A 20855-nucleotide genomic window follows, 5' to 3' on the forward strand; every position below is an offset into this window, starting at 1 on the left:
TTATTGTTTTAAATGAATAATGAAGATAAATATAAGTTTGGTTTTTCTTTTATATAGGTACTCTCCCTTTCCTCTCAAATAAATCTTATTATTATATATATTACATATTGTTTGTGATGGGAAGAGTTAAGCTTCAAATCAAGAAAATAGAAAGCAATACAAACAGACAAGTTACCTATTCCAAGAGGCGAAATGGACTTATGAAGAAGGCCTATGAACTCTCTATTCTATGTGATATTGATATTGCACTTATTATGTTTTCGCCTTCTGGAAAACTCAGTCATTATTCTGCAAAGAAAAGGTAAGCTCTATTAGAACCACTGAATAACTTGTGTTTTTAATGTCTACGTTGCTTCTATAGATAGTTTTATTTACTAAAGAGATTTATTTCATATGTTGTATATTTAAGGAACACTTCAAATATGGTGAATATACTTTGGATTATGTATAGTATTTCATATGAAATAAATGCCTAGTATTAGGGGAATTCTCAATTAAATTTCATTCTATTTTATTTTATACTACAATATTAAATTTTCATTTTCTTTTTAGATTGACAGAAGATGTTATAGTTCGTTATGTTGATCTACTAGAATATGAGAGAGGAAGGTATGGACTTTTTTGCAATATCTTAAAAAGATAAAAATGAAATTCATAATATTTACTTTTACATTTCAATTTTTTTTTTTACATATAATATGCTCACTTCAATTCCAATATTCTTGTATCAAATTACTCATTTAATAAGATAGATCTTTTACAAAGAATAAATATAAAATTTCATTAATCTTCGTTATAAGTTGTCTATGAACAAGATTGCTCCATTATTGCACTTATATGAATGTTTGATTAGACAATTTGTATACAAATGTATTGCAATTCACAGTAATATTATACTCACTTTCTTTTAGCTTTTTCACCTACATACCTCTAATAAGATTAAGTTTTGAATAAAATTGTGTTCATGTTTAGTTTGGTTTTATAACTAATATTTTTGTCATATTTGTTCTCTATTTGGTATAAATTCTTTGAAATACGACAAATATACAGGCTTTAAAATCAAGAAGTAAGTCTCAATCTACAATGTTTAGTTTAATTTTTCTTCTTTCTGGTGTAATTTATTTTTGTGAATAATTTATTAATGTAGAAACCAAATCTTAGAATTAGACATAAATAAATGTTATTTTATGATATGTCTTAGCAGCTTTTAAATGAAATATTGAAGAAATTGAAGAGCGACAATGATCATGCCAATCATTTAGCAAGGTCTTTTTTAAATTTATCTATTATTTTTGTACATGTAGTAAAACCCTTTTTACTAAGTAATATCTTACTAATGAGTGTTTCTACATTCTATCCATGACTATGCATTATCATCAACAACTCAGGAAACATTCCAAATGTTGAGGTATGCTTGATTTCACCATGATAAAGAACAATGATTTCTATTTTTTTAAGTTATGATCCAATTTTTATGTATAATTATTATGATAAATTTATAGGAGATTCAAAGAGAAATTAATACATGGAAATTGCAACTACTGAATGCAGAATCAACACTAAGGTAGAGTCTCTTACTTAATTTGAAGTAATATTTTTTCCATTAAATTATACTACATTGTAATTTAGTAAATTGATCTTAAAAACATTTAAACATGTGCAATTACATATATGAAAATTATCCATTAACATTTTTCATTGATTTCACTGTTCATATCAATGCTACCTATACTTTTATTCAATTTCCAATAAAATTATTCCTCCCTTTCTATGAACTCCTTCGCTCTGTAACCCTCCCCTTCACTAAAATTACAAAAATAAAAATTGAAAATCATACTGTTACTTTCTGTATAAATCAAATGCCCAGGCAGTATTTGTGGGATCTTAAAGAACTATTTTTGATTTTGTAAAGAACATAAATATGAAAAAATTATATAAATATATTGAAGTTTCATATAATATTTCATTTTTTTGTTTTAAATTTGCAGGTGTTTGAAAGCAGATCCTAAAATGATAACTTCAGTACATGATGTTGAGTATTATGAGAGAGTTCTGGAAGAATCCTTAATTAAAGTTCAACTTAAAAGGGTAAAGAACTCCACTTCTATTTCATTAAATGTCTTTTTGTAAACATATCTTACAAATTTTAATATTAAAAAACCAGTATAACAATTAGTTTTGATAATTATATCATTTTCAAATTCTAAGAAAATTATAATTTTCTTCAAAACAATTTTGAAATATATTACAAAATTTTCTTGAACAATCTGGCATAGTCTCGTATGGCCAAGCTAACATCCATGGTCAGTCAAATATGCAGGTATGTTCTATTTGTGAGAAATCAAAATTTTGTTTTTTTTAAATAATATTTTCCATATATCAGTGAAGATAAATTTTCATATAGAGATAACTTATTCAATGCCAAAACTTTTCTCTCCATTTTTTTCTCAAAATGTACATGGCCGATCAAAATATACAGATATGTTTCATTTGAGCAATGCCAAAAAAATTTCTTTTGTCATATCTAATGAATGGAATAGACTAGCTAAACTTTAAAAATGTTTCATACTAATGTGCATTAGAAATAGATACATTAAACGATGATAAACTATTTTGCTAACTATAAATTTTAATTTTAATTATATTGATATTTGCAGCCACAAAATAATTCAAGTGAGAGTCAAATGTTAAGCCAGATATCACAAAGAGACCAAAACTCTGTAGATCTTTCCAATACTGATGGCATCTTTAGCATTAGGTATGTCTTTAGAACTTGTATTATTCATGGCAGTGATAAATGTTTACAAATATTTTGACATTGAATAAGTGTTTGGCTTCTTGAAATGAAGGGACAGTGGGGGAGAATGCATGGCTACAACAATTTATCCATCCTTTCAACAAGGCAATGGAAGTATGCAACTTGGAAATCATGCAAGTGAATCCAATATATCACATTTGAGTTATTATAATCTCCCTGTTGAAGACAACAATAGTGATGAGCATGTTGAGCATGATATGGTGGGCAGTGATTATGGCTCTACAATAATATTCCCATCACAATGGCAATCAACATATGGTGGACTTGATGACACCTTCATCAATGATGTAATGTATTGATATGCATGATTATAATGTTTTTGCTGACACTTTTGAAAACTATATTAGATTTATTTTTCCAGAAAGGATCTTAAAAATATTTCAAACAACTGTAATTAGTTTCAAACATATATTTTTCATTGCAATTTTTTGTTTCAATTATTAGTTCATGTGCCAATTTTTACATTTTGACATTTCAAACTATCAATGAAATTGCAATATTAAATTCTATTACACAAAGTTACAATAGTTAATACTTATTTCTTATAATTTAGAAAAGCAACTTTTTCTGATTTTTGATTCCTTGCAAAAAACAAAAAAAAAAAATTGTATGAAAAAATACCAATTTTTTAAACAACATTTGAAGCCTCTGAGTTTCCTATTCTTCTTGACATGCAGATTCACCAAAACAAACTAAATCCATATGTATATCCATTAATGATGCAGTTTGGTGGTCTATTTTTTATACTATTCTTTAAAGTTGTTTATGCTGTTATTTTTCTTCCATTGATTTCAGAGTAGGGCTAATTTGTTTACACCTAGAGAATCCAAAATGTTCATTTTAAATTTATTGTTCCATTGCAGTTAGGGTTTCTTAAAACTAAGATAGTGCAAATGTTAATTCTGATGTCTAAAACAAAGCACTCTGCCTAACATATGTGAAGGAAGTAATTCCATATTATTTTTTCTAATACTTCTTCTACTAATATTTGTAATGCTAGAATTTGCCTACACTTCATCATTATATTGTCACTTTCATTTTCTATATATTTTTATTTCAATGGGTGTCTGTGGAATACTACAATACTATCCCACACATTGCATTTATCTGGTAGCATTTCAACTCTTCCTAAAATAATTAAGGAGGCTCCTTACAAGTCTACAAATAAATAGAATCAGATAGTGTTCAATGAACCCATGTTGAAAGTAGCTGTAAAGTTGAAGCAAAAGACTTGGGAGCTTCAACTCTCTCAAACAAGGAGAAACACTCTATTCTCAGATTTGCAAGATGTGCAACTCCAAGCCAAGCCTGTACTATCAAATTCAAGATTTGATGTCCCGATTTTCTTTCTCTTATGCATTCTATTTGTTCTTAGATTCCTTTCATGAACTATATAACTCAATGAAATTGGAAGAACTTAATTCTGCAATACATGATCATGAAAGCTACATAATGAAACATTCTTTCGTTCTTTCACTACTACTACAAAATATAAGGAGATGGATTCACACAATATTTTCAACCAATGATATCAACAATGGCATCTTTTATTTAAACTTTAAGATTCATACCATGCAAGAAGAATTACATATGGAGTGGAAATCTCATCACTCAACTCATACAATACATTGAAGGAACAAAGGTAAGAAATGGAGAACTCTCCAACAACAACACTTGATCACAACAATCATCAACTCCTTTCGTCACAAGGTTCCAATAGGAAGTTCAAAGCCTCCCAAGCTACCCAACATGGACCCAAAAAACCTGCAAATAAGATTTGAACATACCATGGAGAGCTCACCTCCCAACCTAGGCTTCAAAGACACCACCCACTGAGATAGGATAACCAATGCCAAATGGGTCACAACCACAATCAAACCACAAATGCAAGAACATCACATGAACTCCAAATCCAAGGATTCACAATGGGTTTCACCTAAGAAACCATGACAAGGGTGAAGATGGAGTAATCGTGAAGGATATTTCAATGCCAATACACACAATTGTCATGGCTTCACAAGGCTCGTAGCAATCATATTTCTTCCACAGACATTCTCCTTATCACCCCCAAATGACATCAAGTCATTGACAAGAAAAGGCTCATACACCTTGCTTATTTTTCCTCTTATCCATGAGAAGAGAACCTACACTTTCATGGAGGTCACAACTAACCCTTTCGCCCCAAGGCCACTTCTTCCCTCCCAAGGGTGAGTAATGCCTTCACACCCATGAACGGTCCCTCAAATAAAATGCAAGAAAAACAAGATTGAAATTGGCATTTCCCAACCCTTGCAAGAAAAAAATAACAATACATGTAAAATGCAAGAAATACATGAACACTTGATCTTCAACATGCTATTCTATTATAAAAATGAAGAGCATCCTTGGAAAGAACCACCAACCTTACTCAAAATGTGATGGAATAGAAATTTGAGAAGAGCCCTATCCTTTTTTATCCAATATTCAAACCCTAGTGTCTCTAAATCTAGAGAGTTGGTGAACAACCACTAAGTTCTTCAAGGCCCTCTAAAAAGGCCTCCAAATCCCACCCACCTACTAGAAATCACTTCTTGATTTGACCCTAAGTTCTTGGGCATCATAAGTGTCTCCTACCATTAATGCAAATCTGGGAAAGTATGTGGATAAGGGTAAGGACATAAGAATTCTCCATTTTTGCAACTTTCGGAAAATGCGTCTTTTGGAGGGTCCCTAAAGTTGCTTGGGCCTTCTAGTGGTACTTAAATCCCACTAAATTAAGCTCCTATGATTACTATTTGGCTTCTAAAAGTGAATTAAATTTTCTAATTCAAATTCTTCTTTTGTGGGACTTCACATGATACCTCTAAACAAATGTGATTAACTTAAGCTCCTAATTAAGTTTAGTTTTAGTGTAAGGGTCTCATTGCAAAACCCTGATTGACATGTCATTCACACATATACATGGCATGTTTCAATTGACACCAAAAAATTATATTACACCTTACAATTGACATGTGACTAATTACATAATGAATTAACCTAATACATACATTAAAATTATGATTACAAATTAAATTATGTAACAATGAGGTTTAAATCTCGTCAATGGGTTCAACCTTGGTTTCACAATTTGTACATAGGTTTAGTTTTTGGTTCTCCGATCAATACCATGGTTTATTACCTATTAATTCCCTACACACTCAATTTGAATATTAGTAGTTTGAGAAAATCACACACACATACACACACGCACACACACACACACACACACACACACACACACACACACACACACACACACACACACACAAAACTTGCATAATCAAATTTAAATCAAATCATTCCTAAATTTCATTTCAATAACTTTACCATTTTCTACACATTTATTAGATATAATAGATTTGCATAATCAAAACACTACGACATCTTCATCAATTCAATTTAAATTACCAAAATAAACCATCATAATGCATGCAAGTATATAAAATATCATCAAGCATCATAAGTAGAATATGTTGAAGTAATCATCATATGACATCTATAATATAGATCAATGTCTAGCCAGTTGAACAATGTCTCAAAATCTTGAGCCAAAATGTATCAAAAATAATTGTGTCAACTGAGCTATGATGGGTTGAGGTAAGGCCTCATAGGATTAAAATGGATTTCCTTGAAGATCAAGTTCTTAATGATCACAAGAAGATCTAATGGTTACTTTTAAACTGGAATCGTCACTTATTTTTTCTTCCAATGTAACAAATTTCAAATTTCCTCCTTGTAAAAGTGACTTATGTCACTTATTGTAATTAAAGTCAACTTTAGGTCTTAATCATTGTAAAAGTTAGGTAAATCCTAACTTATTTTCAAAAGGGAGGTTATTCCAAGTTATTCCAAGTAGGCACTTAGGTAGTTATTCCATGAAGATGTCTCAAATAACTCCTAGCTAGTTAGTCGAAGTGATTGCTTGAGTAGTCTTCCTAGGTACTTACTCTGAGTAGTTATCCTAAGTAGGTATGATAAGTGGTTACAAGTTGGTTATCAAGAAAATCTTATAAAAGAAAAGGATTTGGTAATGAAAAGGGGGGAAGAGCTTTTGCAAAGGAAGAACTTTGCAGAAATATTTAGAGAAACTTTCAATAAAAAATGATTTCATATTATGTAAAGGTTTTTGGGTTGATACTTTCTTGAAAATAATAAAGAATGAATTTATTCATGTGTACAAATGTCTCTCTAATTTATGCTTGCTAATTTATCATATGTTAAATTAGTAGCTCCTTTATGCATTTGTATGGATTATGTACAATCCATGCAAAGAAAAATGTTCATCTCTTGGTATCTTGATGTGAATGCACTAGTATAGTTTATCTTTTCATATGTTAGGGTCTACTACTATCCACTCTTTTTCATTGTTGCATTTTATGCTCAAAACCCCTTTACAAATTGTTGTCTTTTAGGAATCTCATTTGGTGTTTGTATGTATATTCTTTGAGTTTTTGTTGTTCATCTTATTTAGATTCATGTTCTATCCCTTTATACTTTCAAGTGAAAAGTACACCAAAATAAAAATAAACCCATCATATGAGGGAGATGCGCTTCTCAAATGCAGAGGAAGATTGCAATTTGATAGTGAATAGCTGCAATCTCTCCAACTATTGGCATAATTTTTACTATTCATAGAGCAAATAGGGTCAATTTTGAAGATAAACTCATAACCAAAACAAACCAAAAAGATCTCCTTTGCCTAGACCTTTTGAGCTCTAATACTAGATGATGTAGCCAAAATTCTTCAAATAATTAACTAAAATATAAGAGAGAAAGAATACAAAAATAAATTTCAGAATTACCTCTAGTGAAAAGGAAGAATCATAGCCTACTTAGTCACAACCCTAATCAACCCCATAAATCCATCGAGACATCTTAGCAGGAGAACGCTATCATTGACTGTCCTTGTACCCCTCAACTTTTTCATTATGTTATTCCTTGTGTCAATTCAAAAGAAATTTGTGCTTCTCTTGATGAATTGTAAGCTACATTCAACAAACATATAGAGGCCCCTCCTCCAAAGAGGGACCTCTCCCAAATCGTTTCCCTACTTGGTCCTAATGAGACATATATATATATATATCACAGTAATTAGTAATTACTGTGATAATTATAAATTTATATAATATAAATAGAAATTGTATTGATTAAGTGGGCTTTGTTTTTTATTTGTTTTTTTAAAATTAAAAAATAAAAAAATAAAATTTTAATAACTTGGTAGGATGTGGGCCACTACCACCACCTCCCCTCCCCTTTCTCTCCCTGCAATGGTTGTTGTAAGGACTGCATGCACCAATCTTGTTGTGGTAGTAGCATGTACTAGTAACGCAATACCCTATTGTTGTGACAGCGTTGCCATTAAGGTCAGCAAGCCATAAACATTCTTTTTTTAAAATAAAAAATTTATGTGTTTTATATTTATTAAATTTAATAATTTAATAAATGTTTTAATATTTTTAAAATGGTTATTAATTAATTTAATTAATATAGTTTTAATTATTATTTATTAAATTTTAAATATTTTTTATTATTTTAGTATTAGATTAATAATTATTTATTAATAATTTAAAATAAAATAAAAAAATTTATCGATAAATGAACGAAGCCTTTGATTAACTTTAAATAAAATGATACAGCTTAGGTTTCTCTATTCAAACAAGCACTAGTAGGAAAGAATGGAGAAGAAAACCTCTAGTCTCAGCTGAGACCTTAGTCCTTTATTATTACACTATAAAAGGGGCATACCCCAATTTCACAGATGAGTATTTATTACAGAGAAAGTTGATAGTAATCCTTATCTGAATATGAGTGCTCTAGAGTGATCTAAATCAACCACATGTAATTTGCTCCAAATGAACCAACAGACTAGACCTTAAGATGCTTAGTAGGCATCCCTTCTTTGTTGTTTTGTTAGTAGCTCACAAATCTATTAAATAGAAATCCACTTAACAAGAATTCATTAGTAGTGTTAGTAAGTGATACAGATGAATAACTTGATAAGCAATTTACAGTCTTTGTCAGTCTTTCTCAAAAAAATTGAGTTATATTACCAGCCCTACTTGTTCCTACTTATTCTTAGAAAACAAATATTGAAGCCAAATCTATCTTGAAAAAATCATTGAATAATACCACATGCTTAGAAAAATGTAATTATCCTAGTCATCATTAAATATTAATCAATTATTTAACTAAATTTCTTATCTTATGAAAGGATTAAATTTGGAGAGTAGCTTATTAGATTATTTGAGGTCTATTTAATTTAATTAACTTGATTAGCTTCATGAACTAGTAGTTTCATAATGAACACCACCATACTACATAAGTTACAAATCAATTTATAATAATATAAAGTATCAGATCTTGAGAGCTTGGGCTATCTCGGAGGCACTGAAACTCATGATATCAGTTGCCTGAAAAAAAGTTAAGTTGAACAAAACCAATAGATTAAGAAGTAACAAAACTAAACAATATTGGGATAAACCCTAATAGGTCGAATATCCAAGCTGCATCATGAAATCCTAATTTATGCAAAGGGTAATCTGATAGTGAAGCACCTAGATGAGGGGATTTGATCAAAACATGACTACTACTACCTACTACTTTGTAACAGGCCTGATTACTTACACTTAGGAAGCCAAAAAATCTCCCATTCTCAAGTAATTACTACTGGGTAAGATGAAGTGACAATAGTGTAATAGGAATGAAAGCTAGCCATTAAACATCTAATATGAAAAGAGAACTAAAAGGACAAGGTGTCCGAATTACAAGTCTACCTTTAAAGTATTAAAAGATGATGGAAATAGGAACATAGTCAAAAATAGACCCAGCTAGTAGATTCCTTGATGGGTCAAAATTTCAACTACCACATCTTCTTCATTAGAGTAATGCCTTAGTCATCTTCAGATAAAGCTATGATCGCATAAGATGTTCCCATCCTAATGTAGATGTCTCTTGAGAAGATTGAGAGTAACTAGAACTGGCATGAAATAAGAAAAGGAAGGAGAGGAAGCTCAAGGGGAATAAAATGACTATTGATCTCTGATAATTAGGAAAATTTTCCCATTAGCCCCCTCGTTAGCCAATTGATCAACCTTCTTATTACCTTCCCGATATATGTGAAATATCTGGGTATCTACAAACTTATCAAGAACATTAAGGACCTCCTCTAAATTTGAATTTAGAACCCAATTGGGTATAGCTCTATTCCTAATAGAGTTTAGGATGATCTGGGAATCACCTTCAATGATAATTTTAGAGAGTCCTAGTTTTAGACAGAGTTGGAGCCCATCTTGCAATGCTTCCAACTCAGTAAGGTTATTAGTGGTTGGGACAATGGATTTAGCCCTTCTAGCTATCCAAAATCCTAAATCATTGGTTATAATACAACATGTACCTACTATGCCTAGGTTGCCTTTGGATGTGCCATCAAAATTTAACTTATACCATCCCATGAGAGGGGGTTTCCATCTACAATATTCCCTTGCCTATTTATTCTTCTTTTTATAAATGAGCGGAGGGTTGATGAGGTTAGTCCAATTTTTCTTGATAAATCCATCATAGTTAGAGAAAGATCCTTCTTCCAATTGGTACTTCTTGAGATGACAATTAAATGTCTCTACTATGCTTGCCTCAATCTTTTTCACAATCTCATCTGATTGTTTTTCCTGATCCCTAAATAATCTTCTATTTCTTTCTTTCTATACCTCCTAGATGAGGATAGAAGGGAAAGAATTCAAAATGTTGGTAGTCCAACTAGTGAGAAGATTAACTAATGAATTTGGCATGGGGGTGTGGCAACCCAACATGTGCCTGAGCTAGTCCCAACAGTGTTGGGTGTAAGGGTAGCTGAATAAAATGTGGTTTGTATCTTTGCTATTTTATCTACATAAAACACATTTAGAGGGTCCTTCAAAACCCAACTTGCAGAATCTATTAGTCGTGAGGATCTTTTTTTGATATGCCAACCATAGAAATAACCCAGCCTTTGGTAGGGAAGATGGCTCAAAACATAGTTTGAGTGGGATATTCACCTCGTCCTTGCTTTTGGAATTAGTAAGGGTTTTATAACCATCCTTAACCCTATATTTTCCATCATTTGAAGCTACCCAAACAAGATTTTCATTCCTCTCCAGTTGTTTGACTTTTCTACTTTTGATTATCTTTTCATATATTTCATTTTTTGAAGGTATTAAATCTATATTGTCCAGAGCTTTCCACACGCAACTAATCATACCATTTTGAGAAATCTTTATTTTTTAATTACTAACCTTGCAACCCCATAAATTGACTAATTTCTCTTTGATTACTACTGGAAACTCCAAGTTGTCTATAGTGGGATGTATGTCCCATGAGTCCTCTCAGAATAAGGTATCATCCCCCTTGCCAATATCCCAAGTGAGATATTTTTTGATGAGGGCTCAGTAGTTTATCATAAAATTCCAACTTTTAGATCCTTTAGGGAGGGTCTTCATCCTAAAAATAGAGAAGGGGTCTGCTTCATTAAGGTACTTATTATACATAATTTTAGCCCACTTGTTGTTTCTTTCAACAAAGAGGTGCCATATTAGTTTGGCCCCAAATGCTTCATTTTTCCAAATAAAGTTTTTGATGCCTATCCCTCTTGCATCCTTTGGATAACAAATATTTTCCATCTAATGAGTGCAAGCTTTTTGGAATCCTTGTCATTCCATAGGAAACTTCTAAGTAAAGTTTTGAACTTCTTATTAGTATTCCTGGGTAGAGGGAGGCGAGAAAGGGGGTAGATAGGGATGGCAAATAGAATAGATTTTATCTTAGTTATTTTTCCTACTTTCGAAAGAAATTTATCTTTCCAGCCCCCTATCCTTGTCTCTAGTCTACCCAAAATATTTTTCCACTCCTTGGTGGATTTACTTGCTTTTTCTAATTCAATACCCAAGTATTTGCATGAGAATTCACCCTTCTTATACCCAATGATATGATAGATCTACTTTTCTATTTTTGGCTTAGTGTTAATGAAGAAGATTTCAGATTTTGCTGCATTTATTTTTTTGCTTGAAGCTGCAATGTAAAGTTGAATGCTAGATCTAATATTTAATGCATCTCTCATAGAATTGCCACTAGGCTGAATGGTTTCATCTGCAAATTGTTGTTGTGTAATATTGGGAATATTTTATGTCACCATAATACCCTTGATATCCCCTCTACTATACGTAGCAGAGAGTGCTCTCCCAAATGCTTCCTCATAATGATATATAGAAATGGAGAGAGGGGATCTCCCCGTCTAATATGTCTAGAAGTTTTGAAGAAGCCCTTTGGGGTACCCTTCACAAACCTTGAGATCTTAGTGTTTGAGATGCATTGATATATAAGGTTGATCCATTGGTGAGTGATGGCATAGAACAATAGATGATTTTGAGCCCCTTTTTATGAACATTTGTCTATATCTTGTTAAAACTTATCATCTTTTAAGCCTAGTATTTTGAACCTTTCAATGTATAAAGTATGAACTTATGAAATGAAAATGATAGTTGATATTATGTTTTAAAATGGGGTTCATTATGTTAAATCTTTCTTCATGTATTTTTAACATGGGCAGGTCTTCCTACAGTTGAAAATATTGTGGAACCGTTAGTTGAATGGTTAATGTTTTTCTTATAAATTAATAAATATGAATAGATGTTGTCGAAAGTTTTGCGTGTATCATTGATGATCAAAGGAATTTAAGCCAAGCAAGAATCAATTGGATGATCACAAAAGACTCACGTTGAGGAAGCGTTGGTGTTAATGGACTTGGCAAAAAAAATTAGAAGGGACCTATTTTCATGGATGACAAGTGGGACCTGACAAAGCAGTTGAGCAGAAAAGTAAGCATTGAAGCGGTCAGTTAAGCATGTGTGGAACTATTACAAATACCTGGATTCCTGGAGGATGGTTTAAGTCAAAGGAACAAATCTAGCATCCTTTGTGCTCTATATTTGTGGGAATTCATGGAATAGTTAATGTTTTTATGTTTGCATGTTGTAACGGACTATCCTTCAAGAGAAAATTGTAAATTTAGGACTTTGTTATTCCTTCCTTTTAAATAAGACCTTGTCTGTATTCGAAAGGTGGAGAGGAAAATAATATAAGGATAGTAGAATTGTTGGTTATCTATTTTTTTTATGTAACACTGCATATTTGAGTGAATATATGGTTTTGCTAAGTTCTTGCACTTTTATCTAAGCTTATCTTTCCTTCATTCTTCCATGGGGGCCCACGTAGAAGGTTGAGTTTACTTTAGTCATTGGGAGTTGTTTAGTTTTCTAAGCTAAGTGTAGAACTATTGTTCATACAGCCACTAGAAATAGAACCAGTTATTGTTCTTGCAGCAATAGGTGCATAGGTGAATGGCTAAGTAGTTAAAATCTCCTTCTAAGCATTTGATAATTGTCTTTTCTATTGGTAAAATAGATTTCCTTAATAGCACATGCATTCAAAGTAGTAGTGGCTTTTAGTGGAAATTAGAGCATACACTTTGCAGACATCATCCCCAGTTCATGCTCTTGGATTGATATTTAATGGAGATCAACACAGTACTTTGGTAGTAAAGGATGTCCAATCTTGTAGCTGAAAAGGTGTTATATTGGATAGACATTTTTGGCTCCATTGTCGAGGATGGTGTCAATCTAGTATTCACTATAGAGTCACCTAGTTAGTTTAATTTTTAGTATTTTGCATGCATAGGAGAAGAGACCATCTTAGAAGATTTCTTCTCAACTTCAATTAGGAAGATCCTTTTCCTGAAGAAAAAGAAGAAGAAGAACTGTTTGAGAACATGTTTGCAAAAATATTAAATCAAGGACACTCACCAACCACATCTGAAGAATCCCTCCATTTAAATAATCTTTTTGCTAAGCTTGAATATCAAGATAATCCACTAGCTCTGATCATTTATCAACCCCCACTAGGACATCCACAAATGACAACTGCTCAACCTACCTTTCCATTTCCAATCCCTCCTTAGTAAGGTAACCAAAATCTAAAGAATATACCCTCTGCTGCCCTACCAAAATTTTATGGTCTTATTACCAAAGATCCAGAGACCTTTCTCTTAGAGTTTGACATTCTTTGTTGAAGCTATGATTATACCATAGATGCCCACAAACTAAAGTTGTTCCCATCAACTTTCAAGGAGGCTGCTTTGAGATGGTTTATGAGTCTAGGTGCCAATGTTGTGACAGACTAGCAACAAATGAGCAATCTATTCCTTGATAAATATAAGGAATATTGTGGAGGTCATGATTTAAAAGGAGATGACATTTTCAAAATGTCACAAAGGGAGGATGAGGCTTTGGAAGACTATGTTTCTTGGTTCATGTTTAAATTGCAGTATAATACGCAGCATCAGTTAAATGAGGAATCTCAGAAGCATATCTTTTTTAAAGGAGTTCATGATAGGAGTATGGAAGCCTTAGACTTGATGGTTGGAGGTGACATTATGTAGAAGACGTGGGCTGAAATCCAGAATATTTTCTTAAATTATTCCAGAGCAACAATAAAAAAAGGGATGAGGTGTAAGAGACTTACTCCAAAAAAATCTTGGTGCAAGAGTATCCAAAACAAAATTATCAAACCTCCTATCAGATTTCAAGCAAGACATCATTAATGATGTTGCTACACAATTGGACACCATGCAAGCAAGAAGAAAGAAGGAGGATGTTGATCTTATGCTAGCAAAATATTGTGCTCACTATAGAGAGAAGAAGCACAATTGCCGATGCAAACCTGTCGCTAGCATGGACTCATAGCATGTACCTAATGAGTTCAAGGTAATTGATGAAGATGGAGAAATCATCTACATTGCTCAACAAAGGTTGCAGGCTCCAAAATTAGGTACTCCTCAAGACCCACTCCATAATTATAGTGGTAATAGTCAATGGCAATAGTAACAGGGTAGTCATAATAATTGGCAGTAGCCTAACCAAGGGTGGCAATAGCCTAACCAAGGTTGGCAGTAGCCTAACCAAGGTTGGTAGTAGCCTAACCAAGGGTGGAAGTAACCTAACCAAGGGTGGCAACAACCTCAGCAAGGTTGGAACCAACCTCCTCTTGGTTCTTAGAACTAGCAACAATAGCATCAGCCAGCCTTGCCACAGCCTCCCCAACAACAAGCTTTAATGCCTCCTACAACCAATAGAGCCCCTCCTAAACAACCAAAAATGCCTGCACAACCTGCACCTAACCTGAATAACGTAAAACCCTTAGCCTAGCAATAAATTTATTCCATCACCTTGAATGATATTCATCTACATCTGGAACAACACTTGCATCACCTTAGCAGACCATTATAATAGAAGTAGATGATACAAATGTTGTGTCAATCCAAGAACCTACCAACACTATCTCTCCTATAGTAGGTTGGCAGAACAAGTATTGCCAAATGAGAATAAAGTTACATCAGATTTGCTTGATCAACTCAAGCAAACGATGGTGAAAATCTCGTTGCTTGATGCAATAAAACATGTTCCCATATATTAAAAAGCTATCAAGGAAGCCTATGTTAAAACTCTAGGAAGGAAAAAGAAATACACAAAGACCATCCATGTCCTTGGCTAGCTTTCTAATCTTATGCTTGATAACCCATGGATACCCAAGTATGTAGATCTTGGAAGTCCAATAGTAACCCTTGCTATTCAAGGAATACAAGTGTAGAATGTCCTGATAGATTTAGAAGCATCCATTAATGTAATGACCAAGGAACTGATGTGCAAGCTAAACATTATTGGTCTCAGAAAAACTCTAACAAATTAGCAAATAGTTCTACTATTGTTCCTGATGGTATGTTGGAGGATGTCATTGTTACATTACATTCATGGGATTAGCTTGTTGATTTTGTAGTTCTTTCTCCAAAAATAAGTGCTGGAGGATATCCTATCATCCTAGGATGACCATGGTTAGCAAAAACCGATGCCTATATTGCATATCGATTAGGAAAGATGACCATTTCAGATGGTATGAATACTAAAAACTTAACCCTGTATTCTCCTGCTTAGCCTCTACTCCAAGATGGACAAGTTGTGTGGCCAAACATGGGAGATCCTAAAATGGAGTTGGATTCTATTAAACAACTGATGATGATCTCAAGAGAGTCATTTCCTCTATCATCCTGAATGAGCATGGAACATAACCTAACACATCTTCTAATCATGAGTGTGTTTTAGAAAGCATCTTGCCTTTGTCGTTTCACTCTCATTATTCTAAGTCTACACAATTACTACAATTACTCCTTCCACATGAAATAGATTCATCACCAATTGCTCACATCTCAATGGTTGAAAAAGTAGTCAGGATGGAAATTACCCCAAGGAAAGAACTTAATTTAAGTAAATCCTTATCTCAAGAACAACATCAAGATGTCTTGTAGCTATTACAGAAACATCAAGATGCTTTTGCATGGGAATATACATATATGAAAGGTTTGGACCCCACACTCTGTACTCATAGAATCTATAGAGAACTCAACTTGGCCACCAAAAGGGATCATTTCCCATTGCCATTTGTCGACCAAGTTCTTGACAATCTTGCAGGAAAGAAATATTTTTCATTCCTGGATGGGTTTAGTGGCTATAACTAGATTCAGATAGCACCTGAGGATCAGGACAAGACTACATTCACATGCCTATGGGGAAGATTTTCTTATTCTGTCCTACCATTTGGTTTCTTCAATGCACCTACAACCTCCCAAAGAGTTGTTATTATTATTTTCTTTGATATATCTGCAAACTATTTAGAGGTATAAATGGATGACTTCACTACATATGGGAAGACCTTTGAGGAAGCCAAAGAAAATTTGGATTAGGTCCTACAAAGATGTAAAGACTATAACTTGTCTTAAATAGTGAAAACTGTTTCATAATGATGCAAGAAGGAGTGTTGCTAGGGCACTTTATTTCTCCCAAAGGGATTGAAGTGGATCGAACAAAGATAGAAGTTATCCATACATTGTCTATACCAACCAAACTAAAGGGAGTCGGGAGTTTTCTATGGCATTCAGGGTATTATCGGCACTTTATTAAAGGCTTCAATCAAATTGTAGCCCCTCTATACAAGTTGCTCCGAAAAGATGTCGAGTTTTTATGGGACTTTGATTGTACAAAGGCTTTCTTGCAACATAAAGAATTCCTTTCGATGGCACCAGTCCTCCAAGGACTAAATTGGGAGTTACCTTTCCACATACATATTGATGCCTCAAATCATGCCATTGGAGCAATGCTTGGTCAAAAGCTAGATTCAATATAACATGCATTATATTACATTAGTAAAAACCTTCAGGGAGCCGAATATAACTATACTATAATAGAGAAAGAGCTACGTGTTGTAATTTATGCTCTAAATAAGTTTAGAAATTATATTACAAGATATCAAATATTTGTACACACAGACCACTCTACTATCAAATATATGATGAATAAACTAGCAATCTCTGGATGATTGGCTCGATGGTTGTTATTGATGCAAGAATTTGACATAACCATTATTGACAAACTAGGTAAGGAAAATGTTGTAGCTGATTTCTTGTCTCGCCTTCAGACACTTGAGGATCCTACATTCATAGACGCTAGTTTTCCTAATGAGCATCTCTTCCTTCTATCAGCACAAAATCCTTGGTATGTTGACATTACCAACTATCTAACCACTAGAAGAACACCCCCATACTTCTCTGCAAAGGAAAAATGGTTGTTGGTAGAAAAGAGGTTTAACTTCTCATGGATTGCAAGGTTCATGTTTTATACTAGGCTAGATCAAGTGACATGTTGGCATCTCAGAGAAGATGAAACTTATGATGTTCTTCGCGCTTGTCATGATGAGCCTTGTGGTGGTCACTTTGCTAACAAAAGGACCACATTAAAGATTCTGAATACAAGTTATTATTGGCCCACACTTCACAAAGATGTAGTTCAATATACAAAAATATGAGACAAATGCAGAAGAATGGGTCAACCAACGAAGACAGATGAAATTCCCCGATAGCCACAAATAGTAGTAGCACCATTTGATAAATGGGGAATTGACTTTGTTTGTCCTATTGAACCACCATCAGAAGGAAAGAGTTACATCTTGGTATGGACTAATTATGTTACTAAATGGGCAGAAGAAAAGCCTATGAAGCACCCTCATGATAACAATGTTGCAAGGTTCTTGTACGAGTGTATCTTTACTAGATATGGTGTTCCAAGAGAATTGTAGTCAGATCAAGGGCCTCATTTTTCATCCAATCTAGTAGCTGCACTTATGGAGGAGTACCAAATCTAACATGGTAAATCTTCCCCATACCATCCACAAGCCAATAGACAAGTTGAAGTGACAAACATGGAGTTGGAAAATATACTCACTAAAATAGTGTCCTTACATAAGAAGGATTGGGTAGCTCAACTTCCTGAAGCTTTATGGGCATATCGAACAGCATGGAAATCCACTACTAGGTTTACCCCTTTTGAGCTCCTCTATGGAAAAATAGTTATCATGCCCATCGAGTTTGAACACAAGACTCTGTGGACAGCCTTAGAACTTGATATCACTCTTCCTATAGCACAATAGGACATCATATTGCATCTTAATGAGTTAGATGAATGGTGCAACTTAGCTCTTCATAGCACAAAATTGATACAAAGATAGAGGAAAAAATGGCATGATAAATTTATTAAAGATAGAGAATTCTCAGTGGGTGATGGGGTGCTCCTATATGATTCATGCTATTAGCACCATCAAGAAAAAATTTAGGCTAGATGGCTTAGACCATATGAAATTGTTGCAATTTTTAATAACGGAGCAGTTCAACTATCTACAATTGATCTAATCAAATTCAAACTCTTGGTTAATGGACATTGTTTGAAACTATATCATAAACCAGCCACCAAGGAGGAATTTCTTCAATAGTTCTAATAAGTAAAAACATTTCTTCCTGTAGCCTTTATGTATGAGTCTTCCACTCAGACGCCTGTAGCCCCTTGAATTCATTTGAAGGTCTTCATAATAAAAATGTCACATTTATGTGGAATTCATTTCTTTTCCATTTCATTCCATCTCATCTTCTTGTCTTCCCATTATCACTCCATTCCTTCATCATTCTATGGTACAATATTCTTCCAACCGCGCTTCCCATCGCACTCTAGGTTAATGACACTTAACTTCTCTCCATTCATTCATTTTATTATTTATTTAGAAAGGCATAATTATTTTGATTTTTGGAACTTGCAATCTTTAAGGGCTAGTGGGACCCAGTCCATGATAGGTTGGGCGGGGGGGGAATCGAAGTGATAAATAAAAATCATAAATGAAAATCAAGAGACCTAAAATCATAAATGAAAATCTAAGAAAATATTATGTTGGCACAAAGAATGTAAGGGGTAAGATGATGTCAGGGATGAGCTGGCCTCACTTTGTACTTCCTTGGTATGTGTGAAGTAATTAAGCAAGTGCAGTCATTATTTTATAATTTCATCAGCGCATAACTTCTTATTAACACCCCCATTATGTTAATGCCATCATGTAGTACTAAAGAAAAGTGTGTTTTAAAAACTATTGTTTCATTTTCAAACGCCATTGTAACCATTGTCGAAACCTTGTAGCAATCTTCGCCCCACTTTTCAGTCATTTTCAATCCCTTTCAATTTATTTTAAAATGGGTGGAGAGCCTCAACGACATGAACTAGTAGATCATAGAGTTTTGTTGGTGGATCCCACAACATGCAATTTATTTCAACAATGAGACTTGTTGGTGTATTGTCTCAGTTTGAAGCAATTCAACCAGGAAATTGTGCTTAGGTTTCACAACACATTAAGGGATGGGTATGCTACTATGAAAGGAATTCATATAGAATTCACAGAAGAAGTGGTTGTAGAAGTCACTGGGTTACCCACAAGTGGGGAGCGATGGATAGAAGACATGGATGTGTGGGCAACAAAAGAGAAATTCTCAATGCATGGAGATCCTCGACTGGAGGAAAATAAAAAGTAAGGTACTTTGCAGTTATCTCTTCCTCTATAATTTATCTACCCTGTTGAATTTATTATAAGATATTTTACTTGTGAAGGAAGATACTCTTATCTACATGTTGTGCATTTTAAAATTTTAAGTGGGTTACGACACGGTGATCACCCTGTGAATCTTCCAAGCTTTCTCTATAATATTATTAAAAGACAAGCTTCTGATATCCAGCAATGGAAAGTCTAGTCAGTGTCCCACCATTGTTTAATTAGGGCCATAGTTGAAAGGGAATCAACTAGGCGGCATTTAGGAACATGGGAGGATTTCATTAAATAAAAATAGGTGGGACCTCAAAGTAGTGGACCTAAAGGGCAAGGAATGGGGACATGAGAGAAGACTATTGTAGGAATTAGGAAAGTAGTGTATAAAACAACTCCAGAAGCTTTGGCTTCTGCATCCCCACCAAAAGTTGTGAAAAGAAAAGTTTCTCCCATGGATGCCTCTACCTCCAAAAAGAGGAAAGCCCGTGCAACTATTGTAGAGGAAATTTTAGAGGAGGCATCTCCGCCATCACATGAAACTACACTTAATTCTGAAAAGGGGAAAGTTGTTGATAAGGGTAAGAAACCAATTTCTACTCCACGAAGAGTCGCCAGAATTTCTAGGGTAAATTTGAAGAGTGAACCTTCTGTGCCACCTGCTGAACCTCCTACATCACCTATTAATGTTCAAACTCAAGTACTTACACCTACATAGTCACCAAAGCACAAAATACCTACTCCTAAACATAATAGTGATCTTGAGGAAATTCTCCAAAGACCAGTTAGTCCTATCAATAATGATAGTGATACAGATTCCTTAGAAAGAACAGTGTCTGGGTTTGAGCAACAAGTGGAAGAAAATGATAGTTTACCTTCAGAGGAATACCCATCGACTGCTCAGGAAATAGTTCAAGAAATTGTTGAAACATTCCAAGTTAAAATGGCTATTGTGTCTTCTCCTGCAGTCGTTGAGACACAAGAAGAAGTTGTCAATCATGTTGCTCATCAACCGTATGAGGATGACAGC

At 33.7% G+C, this 20855-nt stretch overlaps 1 pseudogene; it reads left to right on the top strand.

The window, feature by feature from the left end:
* The first annotated feature begins 116 nt into the window (after positions 1-116).
* Positions 117-19817, top strand: LOC149570090 (uncharacterized; annotated as a pseudogene).
* Positions 19818-20855: the final 1038 nt, after the last annotated feature.

The sequence above is a fragment of the Cupressus sempervirens genome, chromosome 3, assembly GCF_028749045.1.
Source record: "Cupressus sempervirens isolate cs-2001-9-10 chromosome 3, ASM2874904v1, whole genome shotgun sequence".
Classification (NCBI taxonomy): domain Eukaryota; kingdom Viridiplantae; phylum Streptophyta; class Pinopsida; order Cupressales; family Cupressaceae; genus Cupressus; species Cupressus sempervirens.